Below are 12152 nucleotides of genomic sequence, written 5' to 3'. Positions count from 1 at the left end.
ACCACATGCCTCCTGAAGAGTTAAATCTTCAGAAGGCCTATACCTTCTGTAAGAGATGAGAAAAGATATATTTAACCTATTGTAGCTGGAAGCTTAGGGCTTCTGCTACTTTAAGAGAAGGCAGGCTGCAGGAGAAGCTGACTGCAGCTGAGGCAGAGGTCAATCAGAGGAGCTACATGGCTCAAAAGGGGTTGCAGGTTATAAGCCCAGGGCTTGAACTGAGAAGGCAGTGCGGCCTGGAAGCCATGAAGAAAAGAGTTGTTGAGAAGAAGTGTTATAGCAGAGCTCCTGAGCTGGGGTAAATAAGACTGGTGCTTTAGGGATTGAGATTTAGGGTGGTGGAGGTCTCAACTGGCCTGAGAGTGGGGATAAGCCTGAGGAGCAGAGCCACAGGTGAGAAGTGGGGAGAACAAGCAGGGCCAGGGGGCTTCTACCCTGTGAGGGATGGAGCCTGCTGGAGGTAGTGGCTAGGGACAGACATTCAAAAAGCCTGAGCCTGAATTGATTCAATCTTTGCAGGTTAGTCTAACCTGGCTAGGCTAAATCAGTGTTGTAACCAGACACACATCCCAGAAATGCAGGCACATGCCTGTAGTGGCTTAGGCTAGAAGCCAGGGAGTGCTAGAGCAGCTCTCCCTTCCCTTCCATAGTGCTGAGCTGAGGTGGGGTATGGCCAGGCCCTGGAAGGATGCTCTGATTAGCTGAGCAAGGAATTGCTAACAGTGTCACCCATTAACTCATTGTTTATAAACCCATTAAGAAAGCAACAGAGGGACATTACCAGTAGGGCTGTGTAAAACGGGCCCTATTTGATGCAGTTTCGGCCCAAATCGGGGACAGTGATTCAATCCATTGATTTGGATTACTGTCCCTGATTTGATTCGGCTGAATTCGAACAGGCCCTACGAGGAGAGACTGAGGGACCTGAACCTGTTCAGCCTCAGCAAGAGGAGGCTGAGGGGGGACCTGGTGGCTGCCTACAAACTCATCAGGGGAGATCAACAGCAAATAGGCAGAGCCCTTTTCTCCCAAGCACCACCTGGGGTACAAGGAACGATGGTCATAAGCTGATGGAGAATAGGTTTAGGTTAGAGATCAGAAGGCAATATTTTACAGTTAGGGTGGCCAAATTCTGGAACCAACTTCCCAGGGAAGTGATCCTCGCCCCTACCTTGGGCAAATTCAATAGGAGGTCAGATGATCACCTGTTGGGGGTCTTGTGAACCCAGCATTCATTCCTGCCTATGGCAGGGGGTCAGGCTAGATGATCTGTTCAGGTCCCTCCAGACCCTAGCTACTATGAAACTTTGAAACTGTGAATCTGAATCTGATGATCTGATGCTGATTCAGTGATTCGGGCACAGGCACAGCTTTAAAAGTTTTTTCTACATACCTTGAGGTAGCAGCACAGCTTGTAATCGCTGCAGTGCTGGGGCGCATGGAGCATCCCACAGGAGGGTGGGGGACTCTCCAGCATGCTTGGCAGCAAACCCGGAAGTGGACCAGAAGTACCAGGGGAGGGCACAGGGCCTGCCCCCCCCCCCCGTGCGCTCCGTGGTGGACCAGGAAGTGGACCAGAATTGCTTTTGGTCCACTTCTGGGTCTGCTGCTGAGCACGCTGGGGAGCCCCCCATGCTTCTGTGGATGTTGCATCTGCCCCAGCGTTCAGAGCCCGTGCTACTTAGAGGTACATAGAAAAATAATTTGAAGCTGTATCTGTCCGAATCACTGAATCTCTCCGAATCGATTTGGAGGGTTCTGAATCGATTTGGAGAGATTAAAGGGTCCTCTGATTTGATTCGGATTCAGAGATTTGGTCACCGAATCGGGCCGAATCTCTGCCACATCGAATCAGGGACTGAAGCTTTGCACAGCCCTAATTACCCACTATTGTTGATTTTGCCTGTTGATTTAGCATGGACCATAGCCAGCAAGTAGTCTGCTAGCTCAGCATTTCCCAACTTTTTTCACCCCATGGCACACATACCTTAATTAAAAAGCACTGTGGCACACCAGATGTGGAGTGGGCTGTGGCTCATGGCCAGCCGAATGGCATTTTGGGCTGAAGCCACACCCCTTGCCTGGCTGGAGCCATGCCCCCCCTCTGTCTGCATCTGCAGCAGCAGCAGGCAATGGAGTGAGACTCCAGCCCAAAATGCTGTGGCAAACCTGGATGTGTCTCATGGCACGCCAGTGTGCTGCAGCGCACCGGTTGGGAAATGCCATGCTAGTTAACAGATGCTTCCTCAGCAAGGTAGAGGGAGGGGGGAATCCCTGCTTAGCAGGGAGTGATGAGGGGATGGGAGGAGCAGCCTGCAAGTCTCTGGAGGGGCCAGCCCTGCTGTGGAGCAGAGAACCCTGCCTAGCCCGGAGAGCATACTGGGATGCTGGGGGTGTCTGGCTTATCTTAAACCAGCAATGGTCTGGGACAGATATTGTATAAAGTGGTTTGAGCCAAATCATTTAAGTCTGATACTACATTCAACTGGGTTTCAGCCATTTTCAAACTGGCTTATGTGCACTGAACATCTGTTTTGTTACAGGTTTAAACCAGTTTCTGATCACATTACACATAAACTGGTTTAAGTCTGTCCCTAGCCAGTGAGGCCTGAACCCAGGAGGGGCAGAGAATGTAGGCCTGGGCCCTGGGATGACCAGGAAGGAGTATAGTTAAAGAGAGGGAAACGTGAGCCCAGGAGGGGCAGAGATAGATAAAGCCAACAATGGCTGAGACTGTTCCAGGTTTTAGACTGGAGTATTGACTGGGGTTGACGCTGAGGCTGAAGACCTGTGGATGAGAGATTGATCGGATGGGACAGTGGGGCCTAATGCCGCATGATAAGCCAGTGATTGTTAACACCTGCAAGGCTTGGGCATGGCCAAAAGGAGAGAAGAGGCTATGTAATTAGCCTATAAGGTGACGAGTAGTGACACCTGTGTTCATGAATGAGATCTTGCTTCAGGAGCCCTGGGTCAGCCTCCCTTTTCCTAAAGGCATGATTACATCAAGATGTGGCAGGTGAATCAAAGGGGAGATTGCCTAAGGAAAGTAAAGGTGACAAGGACTAACGAGGCTCCAGGGGTGTCCTGGCCATTCTGGAGGGCCCTGTTACATCTGTGTTGGTGGTTCATTCCAGCTCTCTGGGGAGGTGCAAAGCAATGTGCTGAGAGAGAGACCAGAGTTGAATAGTTAGTGCCTGGAGTTTGTTTGGATTTTGTGGTTAGATCTTCTGCTAGCAATCTGGTAAGTGGCCACTGTGGGGGTCCCCAGCCAGATGCTGTCATAGCTTCTTTATACCAAATGCAAAGCAACTGGGAAGAAAAGGATATTTTAAAACATTTTGAAAAGCATATTTTCTTGGAACATTTTCAGGTGGGTTTCTTTTCTCTCTTTCCTGCTCTCTTTCCATGTTAAATAGAATTAATATATCATATTCTGTGGTTCTGGGTGCAGGTCAGTTTGCATAAAAGTTGTGGAGAAGGTTCTTTGCAAGACCTTGACTCTAAATTTCCATACTTTCTAATATGTTATGATAGGTAAAGATTAATCTATAATTATTAATAATTAAAATGCTTATCCTCAGTTTAAGAAAAAACCCAACTATTTGATATTTTATTTCTCCTGAACAAAATAAGTACTTGTTTTTCAGCTGCCTTCTGGAATACATGTTAAAATCATCTGGACTTCTGCTTATAAGCATAGACTTGGAAGACTACATATTTGAGTTGGTGATTCATATTTGCCAATTCTTTTTCTATTGTAATGTGAATATTGCTGCTGGGAAATTTCTTCATTTTATCAAATTTAAAATCGACACCTTTCCAGAAAGAATACATAACTACAGCTCAAAATATTGCATAGGTTTTTAGGAAATAGTGCATACTTTATGCAGGCATAAATAGTGCATACTAATACAGGCATACTTTATGCCTGATGCTTATGACAAAAATAGAAATAAAATAATTTCCTCTGAAATTTTTGATCATCATGAGAACATTTAGTTTTTTGTGGTTATTCTACTTTGTTGATATTGCATAACAGTGAATTCATACAACTCTTCTTTCTTAATACTGTATTTACTTGGTTCTGAAATGAGGGTTTTTTTCTCCCATTCAGTATGGGGGGGATGGGGGATGACAAATTGTTCTCTTAGAATAGAGTATTGGACAGCTTCAGCCTAGAGCTGTTGGGAGCAGCAGTACAGGGAGAATGGTTTGGCAGAGGGCTGCAGTGGCACACAGGTTCCTCCTGCTCTGTGCCCAGTTCCTGTGCTTTCTTCCCCTGCCCCTCCCATCCCCTGCCTTCCACCCCCTTTGGCTGGGAGCTGGTGCTGGAAGGAGGAAAGTGCATGCCATGATGAGGTCCCAAGATGTTCCTGACCTCCTTGCCCCATTATGCAGGGAGTCGCTGTGTGGGAAGCCTGACTTGAATAGGGCAGAATCAGTAGTACACAGGTTCTTCCTTCCCAGTACCTGCTCCCTGCTTGGGAAGGAAGAACCTGTGTACCTGTCTTTCCATCCTGCCCCCTCTCACCCCTGCTCCAGGGTAGGCTTCAGTTGGCACTGGATTTATGGCCCAGATACCTTGTTCCAGGTGGATCCAAACATTCAGACTGACCATGACTTCTTTTTTCTGTAATAGGCAAATGTTATTGATACACAGTGATAGCAGATGAGAATAATGCAGTCAAGGCAAACAAAATAACCGCTCCCCCCCATTCTATATCTACCAGTCTTAGGGATGACAGAGGGAAGGTACATCTGGCCAGTATGTGAGCTTCACCCTGTGGCTCTTTCTTGAATTTCAGTAGCCTGGAGGTGAAGGGCCATGGGCCCCCTTCCCTGCACCCCCGTGGGGTGGGTGAGACAGGATGGGGGTGTACCCTCTGTCAATGGTGGCTTCAGGATCCCCCCTCAGGGACCCTTTGCTGTGCTGAAATCCCTCCTTTTGTATTCCTTCCCTCCTCTGACTTGATTCCTGGGCATTGTTGATTGTGGTCTCCCTGTGGTTGTCATACTGTCCATGTTCTGTTCTGTCAGCATATTCCTTTGTTTCCCAAACCCATTGCATGCACACATCTTAATTTGGTCATTTACCAGTGTCTTAATTTGGGCATGACTCAATCTCCTAATTCGGTCTCCCCACCAAAACTGGAAATCCTAAGGGCTCTGCAGCTGGGTACTGTGACCTAGTGCTAATACTGTAGAGTCCCTTATCTTTGTTATGGGTACACTGTGCAAACTTCCCAGCCTGTCTCGGACACAGTGTCTGCCTTGAAGGACACTGTCACAAAAAGGCTTTTAGAAATAAATTAACCCTTGCTGTTGCTCTGGACCATTATTCTAATGCAATAACTACTTTGCCTACAAACCAGTTCCTAAAAGCAAACCTCTAAAAACCATTTTCTAGCCATCAGCTCCCAGAACAGCTGCTCCCAGCAGCATGGGGTAGGAGAGGGTCAACAGTACCTGGGGACAGTGGTGATGGAGTACAGGTTCCTCCTTTCAGTGCTTGGTCAGTTTGGACATAAGGATTTTTGTGTATTCTCCAGTTGAGGATGATTGGTCATTCTGCTGTATAAGTTAAAACAGTGAAGGGAAATTCAGGGGCAGATTACTGAATACTCTAAAAAATTAGATTTACAGAGATTTATGGTGTCCTTTTTAACTCCACCTCAACTTTGTAGTACAGCCATCACACAGCACACCAAAAAACTTCAATGAAACTCGACCCAAAGATGTCAATAGCAGGCCTAGGGAGCTGGAGTGTTAATTATTGAGCTCCTTCCTTATCCTTAGTTTGTTGAAACAAACAGTGTCGTTCTTCTCTATTTGTGTAGTGCAGAGAGTACTTGCTGTTGTTTTTTTTAAAAAAAAAAACAGCTCCACTTTTTGCTCTTTACACTTTGTATCTTCCTTCAGTGTAGTTTGAGTTTCCCTATCAAGGACTTATATAGTTGAGCTCAATGTACAAATAAAGAATATGGATTTCTCTTTATTTCTTTTTCCCTCCTCCCACACAGTAAATGTATCTGACTCTGCAGTAGCTTGTCTTTAGAGATAACCTGAGGACTTAACTGATAATGGCATCTGTACTCGCACAGTTTTGGTTGGTGGCAAACAATTGTTGTTTGTTTTCTGATTTAGAGGTGCGCTGAACCTCCTCTGGGTGTTCTGGTATATTCTATGGTATATACCAGCCTACCAAAGAATCTTTAAATTGACACATCCAAGAGTTCTGTTTTTAAATTGACCTTGCATGGTAAATTCTTGCAGAAAGGTACAAATATTGAAATAAGAAGTTTTGAAGAAAATGACTATTTTCCATCTTTTATAGTCATTTACTTTTGTGAAACTTGTTTTGCTAGTTTTATTTGTGTACCATCCCCCCCCCCCCCCCCCCCCCCACCTCCAAACGCACACACCCTTGAGACCATTTTTAGGAGCATTTCATATCAACTTAGGCTTGAATTGGGTGACATCCTGGAGCCAGGATGTCACCCAAAAAACATGGGTGTTTTTTGGGTGTTGTCATTTCCAATGACAACACCCTAGACACCAGGAAAGCCAGTATTTCACTCATCTTGTTTTTTATGCTCACCTCCTACAATGCTCTTTTGCACATTGCATCTCTCTCTTTCTGTTATCTTTTCTCAGCTGGGCTATTTAAATTGTATTGGAACACTTTGTACAGGAATTATTTCATTATGATACTGGTAATAAGCAGTATAAAATTACAGACTCAATATAATACACTTTAACTTTCTGAATTTGAGATGCAAATAGTTTTTAATCTTTAGATCACTGGTTAATACACTGAGTGAATGTGCAATATTAGTAATTTTCTGAAGTTCTCAACCTTTCTCTGTGCTATACTGGACCTCTGTTTTGAGATCCTTGGTTATTATGTATTCTAACTACCTGAGCAAAATATTGTAGTGTCTTCAATATTCAGGTGAGTTAAACACATTTGCATTAAGATGTGCATCCTTTTAATGCAGCCATTGCAACCTCTCTATATATGTGATGCGCTACAACTTCTAAATCTCAGATATGACTGGAAATAACACTTACTTACCTGTGGTAGATGTTGCGTCTTGCTGTGTGATTGCAATATTATTATTAAAATTTTGCAAAAGTATCAGTATTCAAATTCTCTTACAGACCATCATTTTATACCTCTGGAGGCTTGTATCAATTATATAGGTATATTATTTAGCACTAAAATGTACATTTCCATAATTATGTCTCAATAAATCCTAAATGGTATTGCTATAGTTTCATGAAAAAAATATTACCTGTTTAGTTTACATTGCAATAAAATGTTTTGCTGTAAAATGTTCATGACGGGGGGAGTATTTTTCTCCACACTGAGCACTTCACAAAAGAGTATTGTCATGAATCTTTTTCATTTCCATATTTGTATAATGAAATATTTGGATATTGCAAATGCCAATTTACCTAATAAATCCATCCATATGTTGTCTGCATAAGATATTAAATTTATATCATGTGTATTTCATTATGGACATCTCTTGTTTCTTGAAACTATATACAGTTGTAGCTGAAAGAATGTCTTCATCTTGCCTGCATATATTGATCTTCTTCCAGAGCCTTATAGAAGAAAACAGTCTTTGTACGATAAATTCAACAAGCTAATGATCTTTGTTTTTTTTTTAAATTAACAACCTAGCAGATAACATAGCTCCAGAAGAATACTATCACTTTTTAGTTGTCTTTTTAGAGGCTGTCACATCATGATAATGCCATGGGTAATGTTTCTTATGGCAACTGGCAAGTATAGAGATGCAGAAGCATATGGAGTCCAGAGGAAAGTGGATTTCTATATATGTGCTTATCTCTACACACATTTCCAGCTGATAGCTGAACTTGGTGTTAATGCCATATATTCCATAAGAACTATAAGGAGAGTTCTTAAAATCACATTTAAGGAAAAAACTGTAGGGAGAGTGTGTGCAAGTAATATAAATCTTACATGTTGTGACTTATATAGCACAACATATATTTACAGAACAGTCACTGTGTGTAGTTATTTGCATAAGTATATGAAACCATAGTGTTGGAATATCATGGCTTGTGGAGTCTATACTCCATATGGAAATATGGTAATAGAACAAAATATGGAACAGTTTTGAAGATTGTGCCTAAAATAAGTTTCCATAAACAAACCGCAGTTTGTTATCCACACTTATTTTAGGTCCTCACTAGCATGTTCAGAAGATGGCTCTCTGGAAAACTTTGTTATATCCCTGTGCAGGAAACCATCACACAACTCTGTGCCTTGACTTGGCAGCATCACATGCATAGAGGCACTCGTATGCAGGTCTGATGCAGAAAAGCTTCAAGGTGTTTTAGTTGGGCACTTGTACAATTCTTATTAATTGCTCAATAAGCTATTAGTGCCCTGATTTAAAAAAAAAAAAAAAAAAAAAAAAAAAAAAAAAAGCTAAATCTATTGCATTCTCCTTTGGTCGATTAACTAGTCTACAAGGGACAGTAAATGAATGACCTTATTTCAACTCTTTTTTGTTAGTATGTAGCTAACAGTAATGGCATCACACTACACACTGCATGATTTCCAAGTAAGCTGTCTCAGAAAAATGAGTCTCTGCCTCTTAAGTGGATGTAGAATATGAATAGACACAACTTTGTCCTGGAAGAACGCGGCCTCAATGACAGCAATAATTTTCTGAACATCCAGGGGCAATACAGAACTGCCTGCTTTTTTGTTTTCCATTTCAACTCTTTCTGTCAAGAATGCTGTGTCCTTTATAGTACTTTTTGATGGTCCGCTAGTTACAATGACAAACTAAACTACAATCATGTCCTCAAAAGTATTAATTTCTAGGCTTCTGTGACATGTCTGGCTCTTCTCCCTGAAAATCTTTTCCTTTAATTTTATTGTTGGTTCCTGTGGGAAAGGCTATACAGATTGAAATTCACTGCATCTAGGAGTGGAAAGGCTAGGATTCTAATTCATTTCCCAAGAGACCAGTATCACAAAAAGGGTGGAAGAGAAGTAATGTGCTAATGGCACTATTTGTGTCCCAGAGGAGGGAAATGCTGAATCTGTAATGTACAAATAAAAGAGCAAAGATTCCCCCTCCTGACTTGGTCACTGCAAGATGGTTGAACTCCTGGTTTCCTTGCATCCAGAAAGAGCATTCCAAGTACAGAGGCCCAAGCAGTGTCACCCAGTAGATCAGAGGCTGGTGACCTTTTGGTGTCACAGGCTCAGTGCTTGTAGCCCAGGCCCCTAACACCAAGCTATAAATCTTCACACTCCCTGGTGATCTGCAGATGCTGTAGAGGGGATATGGAACAAGACAGGTTGTAAGAGCCTTTATTGGCTGTCCTGCTGTCTCAGCAGCACCATGCTGCTAATTCTCCAAACTGCTTGGGGCCAGATCCAGTCACTTCAGGGTTGGATTCAGCTCATGGACCACAGGTTGCTGACCCTTACTGTAGGTAGTTTTGTTATGTCCAAAATGTAGCAGAAATACTTCATATCCATTACTTCTGAGGCTGAGCCTAATATAGTTATAGTTCATGTGCTATAGTGTAAAACAGGAATACAAACTACAACCTAAATTCTTTCACTTAAATTTCAAATAATGGACCAATCTTCATCTGGTATAAACTGGCATATCCACCAAAACAAGACAAACCTATTTTGATTTACAAAAACTGAGACCACAACGATGGGGTTGCAGAGATCTTAGAAGCATACACAAACAATACCAAAGCAGAAGTTCATGCAGGGACAACAAGGAAAAGTTAGAATGGAAAATTAAAAAGCACTTTAGAATGATTAGGCCTAGAAAGAGCTGTAAACGTATGTGTGCATGGTTGTTTTCGGGTGGAGAGGGAGTGTTATTCATTGGCAAACACTTTTAATTTTTATTTTGGTGGTCTGGAACCCCATTCCAGGGTCCCCCCCCATCTTACTCATGGTTGCATGTACTGTCTGTCCCAGGGGAGCAGGTAGGGAAGGCCGTCAGGCTGCTCCTCTTTAGGCTGTGCCTGGCCCAGAGAGCAGAAGTGGCAGCTGAGCAGGCATTTTAACCCTTCCCTCTGCTCTCTGGGACAGACAGTGCCAGCAGCCACAAATAAGTGGTGGGGCGGGGGAGGATGAGAACAGTGAGTGGGCTGGGGACAGAAGTTACACATAAAGAAGTTTAAGTGGTCAGAAACTGGTATAAACCTGTAACAGAACAAAAGTTCTGTGCACTTACTCCCTGCTATTTGAAAGTGGTTTGTGGTCAGCACACTGAGCCTGAGAAGTGGGGTTTCCCTTTGGCAGTGGTTAGCAGGCTGGGAGGCATGTTCTAGTGCCAACCTCCTCTGCTCCCCCCCCCCCCCCCCCAAATTTTGCCTGAGCCACTGCAGGCATGTAGCTTCATTTCTTGAAGCAAAAGTGAATGTCTATTCACTTGCTTCTCAGTTTAATCCCCACAGTTTAGACTAACCTGCAAAGCCTGAATCAATTTAACCTGTTGATTTGACTGTCAGTCCTTAGCCTGGGGGTGCTAGGAAGGGTGGGGGGGTGGTAATGGGCCTGCTCAAAGCTAGTGCAGGGGGGAGGGGATGGGAGATGGGTGGGTTGTTCTACACCTTAGTGGAACTCAAGCTGGGTGGCATGGATCAGAGAGGATCCCTTCCCGTAGTGTTATAACTTTTTGAGCTGCATAATGAGTGCTTAACACTAGTTTCAGGTGTTCATGTGCAGGCAACCTGGGGGTTAAGAGCTCCAGGTGCCACCCAAAATTACTGTGTAACAAGGCCCTGAGGGACCACATGGGAGGGCTCAGGCTCGGCTAGAGCAGGTGTGTGTTTTAGCTGCCTTGTAGCACAGCCTGGTCACAGCCTGGTGATGCCATAAGTGCCATGGATTGGAGTTTGAATCCCTAGGGTTCTGACAGAAAGAATCTATATCACATGAACAACCTCAGCTGCATGGAATAAAGCCTGCATTGATCAGGTTGCTGTGAGGAAAATGTGACCATTTGATCAAAATGGTGTTTTAATCACCTAGACTAAAGTAATGTCCCTGACTTCTGTCAGAGCTTCAGGTAAGATCAGGGTTGTTGGATTTATATTTGCACATCATAAAATTCAGTGCAAAAGCTATACTATCGGCCACTGGCCCAAAATTTCCAATTCTCATGGATCTAAAGATTTTCTTCATAATTTAAGATTCAGTGCACCTATTAATTCTTTTTCAAATAGTGAAATCCATTAATTTCCTATTTTCCTTCAATGGCAAACATTTCTCATGGTCTTATGAGTCATGACCTCTTAAATCCTTAGCTGTTTTACCTGATGATCTTTCTTCTGCTTCCCCCACTCTGTTTCAAAGGGAGGTTTTTAATTTGATCCTTATTAATATTCTGCCCCTCTGCATCACTTACTGCAGTATATCTCTCTGTCTCTCTCTCTCCAGCTCAACCTCCCTGCCTTCACATTAGCAATAATCCTATTAAATTCATGTTGTACTGTTGGTAGGGGTGCACTGAGATTTTGGGGGCCGATACCAATAGCCGATATTTAAGGAGGCATGTCCGCCGATACTGATCTGATTTCTGATACAGCTGCCTCCAGCTGGTAAGTCTGGTGTGGTAGAAGGGGAGCAGGGAGGGAAGGGGTGGGGGGGGTTGTATATCAACACCTCCCATGGTGAGGGAAGGGGCAGGAGCAGGAGCTGTCCAGGTGAGGCAGGGGGGAAGGTAGCTCCTCCTGCTGCTGGCATCCAGATCTGTGCCAGGCAGGGCGGAGCAGGCTGCAGCCAGGGCTGCATGGGGCTCTTCTCAGTAGAGGCTGGGCTTGGAGCAGGCACTGACAGCACTGGGAGGATGCTGCATCCACCCCAAATTTTGTTGCTGCTGCCAGCTGCCTGGTGCAGCCCCGGCTCAATGCCTTACCTCCACTCACACACCGGGAAGAGCTGGGGCTGTGCTGGGAGGCTGGTGGTGGTGGCACTGGGAGCAGAGCAGCGGCATAATTTGGGGTGGATGTAGCATTCTCCCAGTGCCACTGATGCCTGCTCCGAGCCCAGCCCCAGCTGCAGCCTGTCTCACCCCGCCCCGCACAGATCTGGGGGCACTTGCCCCCCCCCCCCTGCCCCCCCCCGG

The sequence above is a fragment of the Alligator sinensis genome, unplaced genomic scaffold (assembly GCF_000455745.1).
Source record: "Alligator sinensis unplaced genomic scaffold, ASM45574v1 scaffold465_1, whole genome shotgun sequence".
NCBI classification, from domain to species: Eukaryota; Metazoa; Chordata; order Crocodylia; family Alligatoridae; genus Alligator; species Alligator sinensis.
This window is presented reverse-complemented; position numbering follows the sequence as displayed.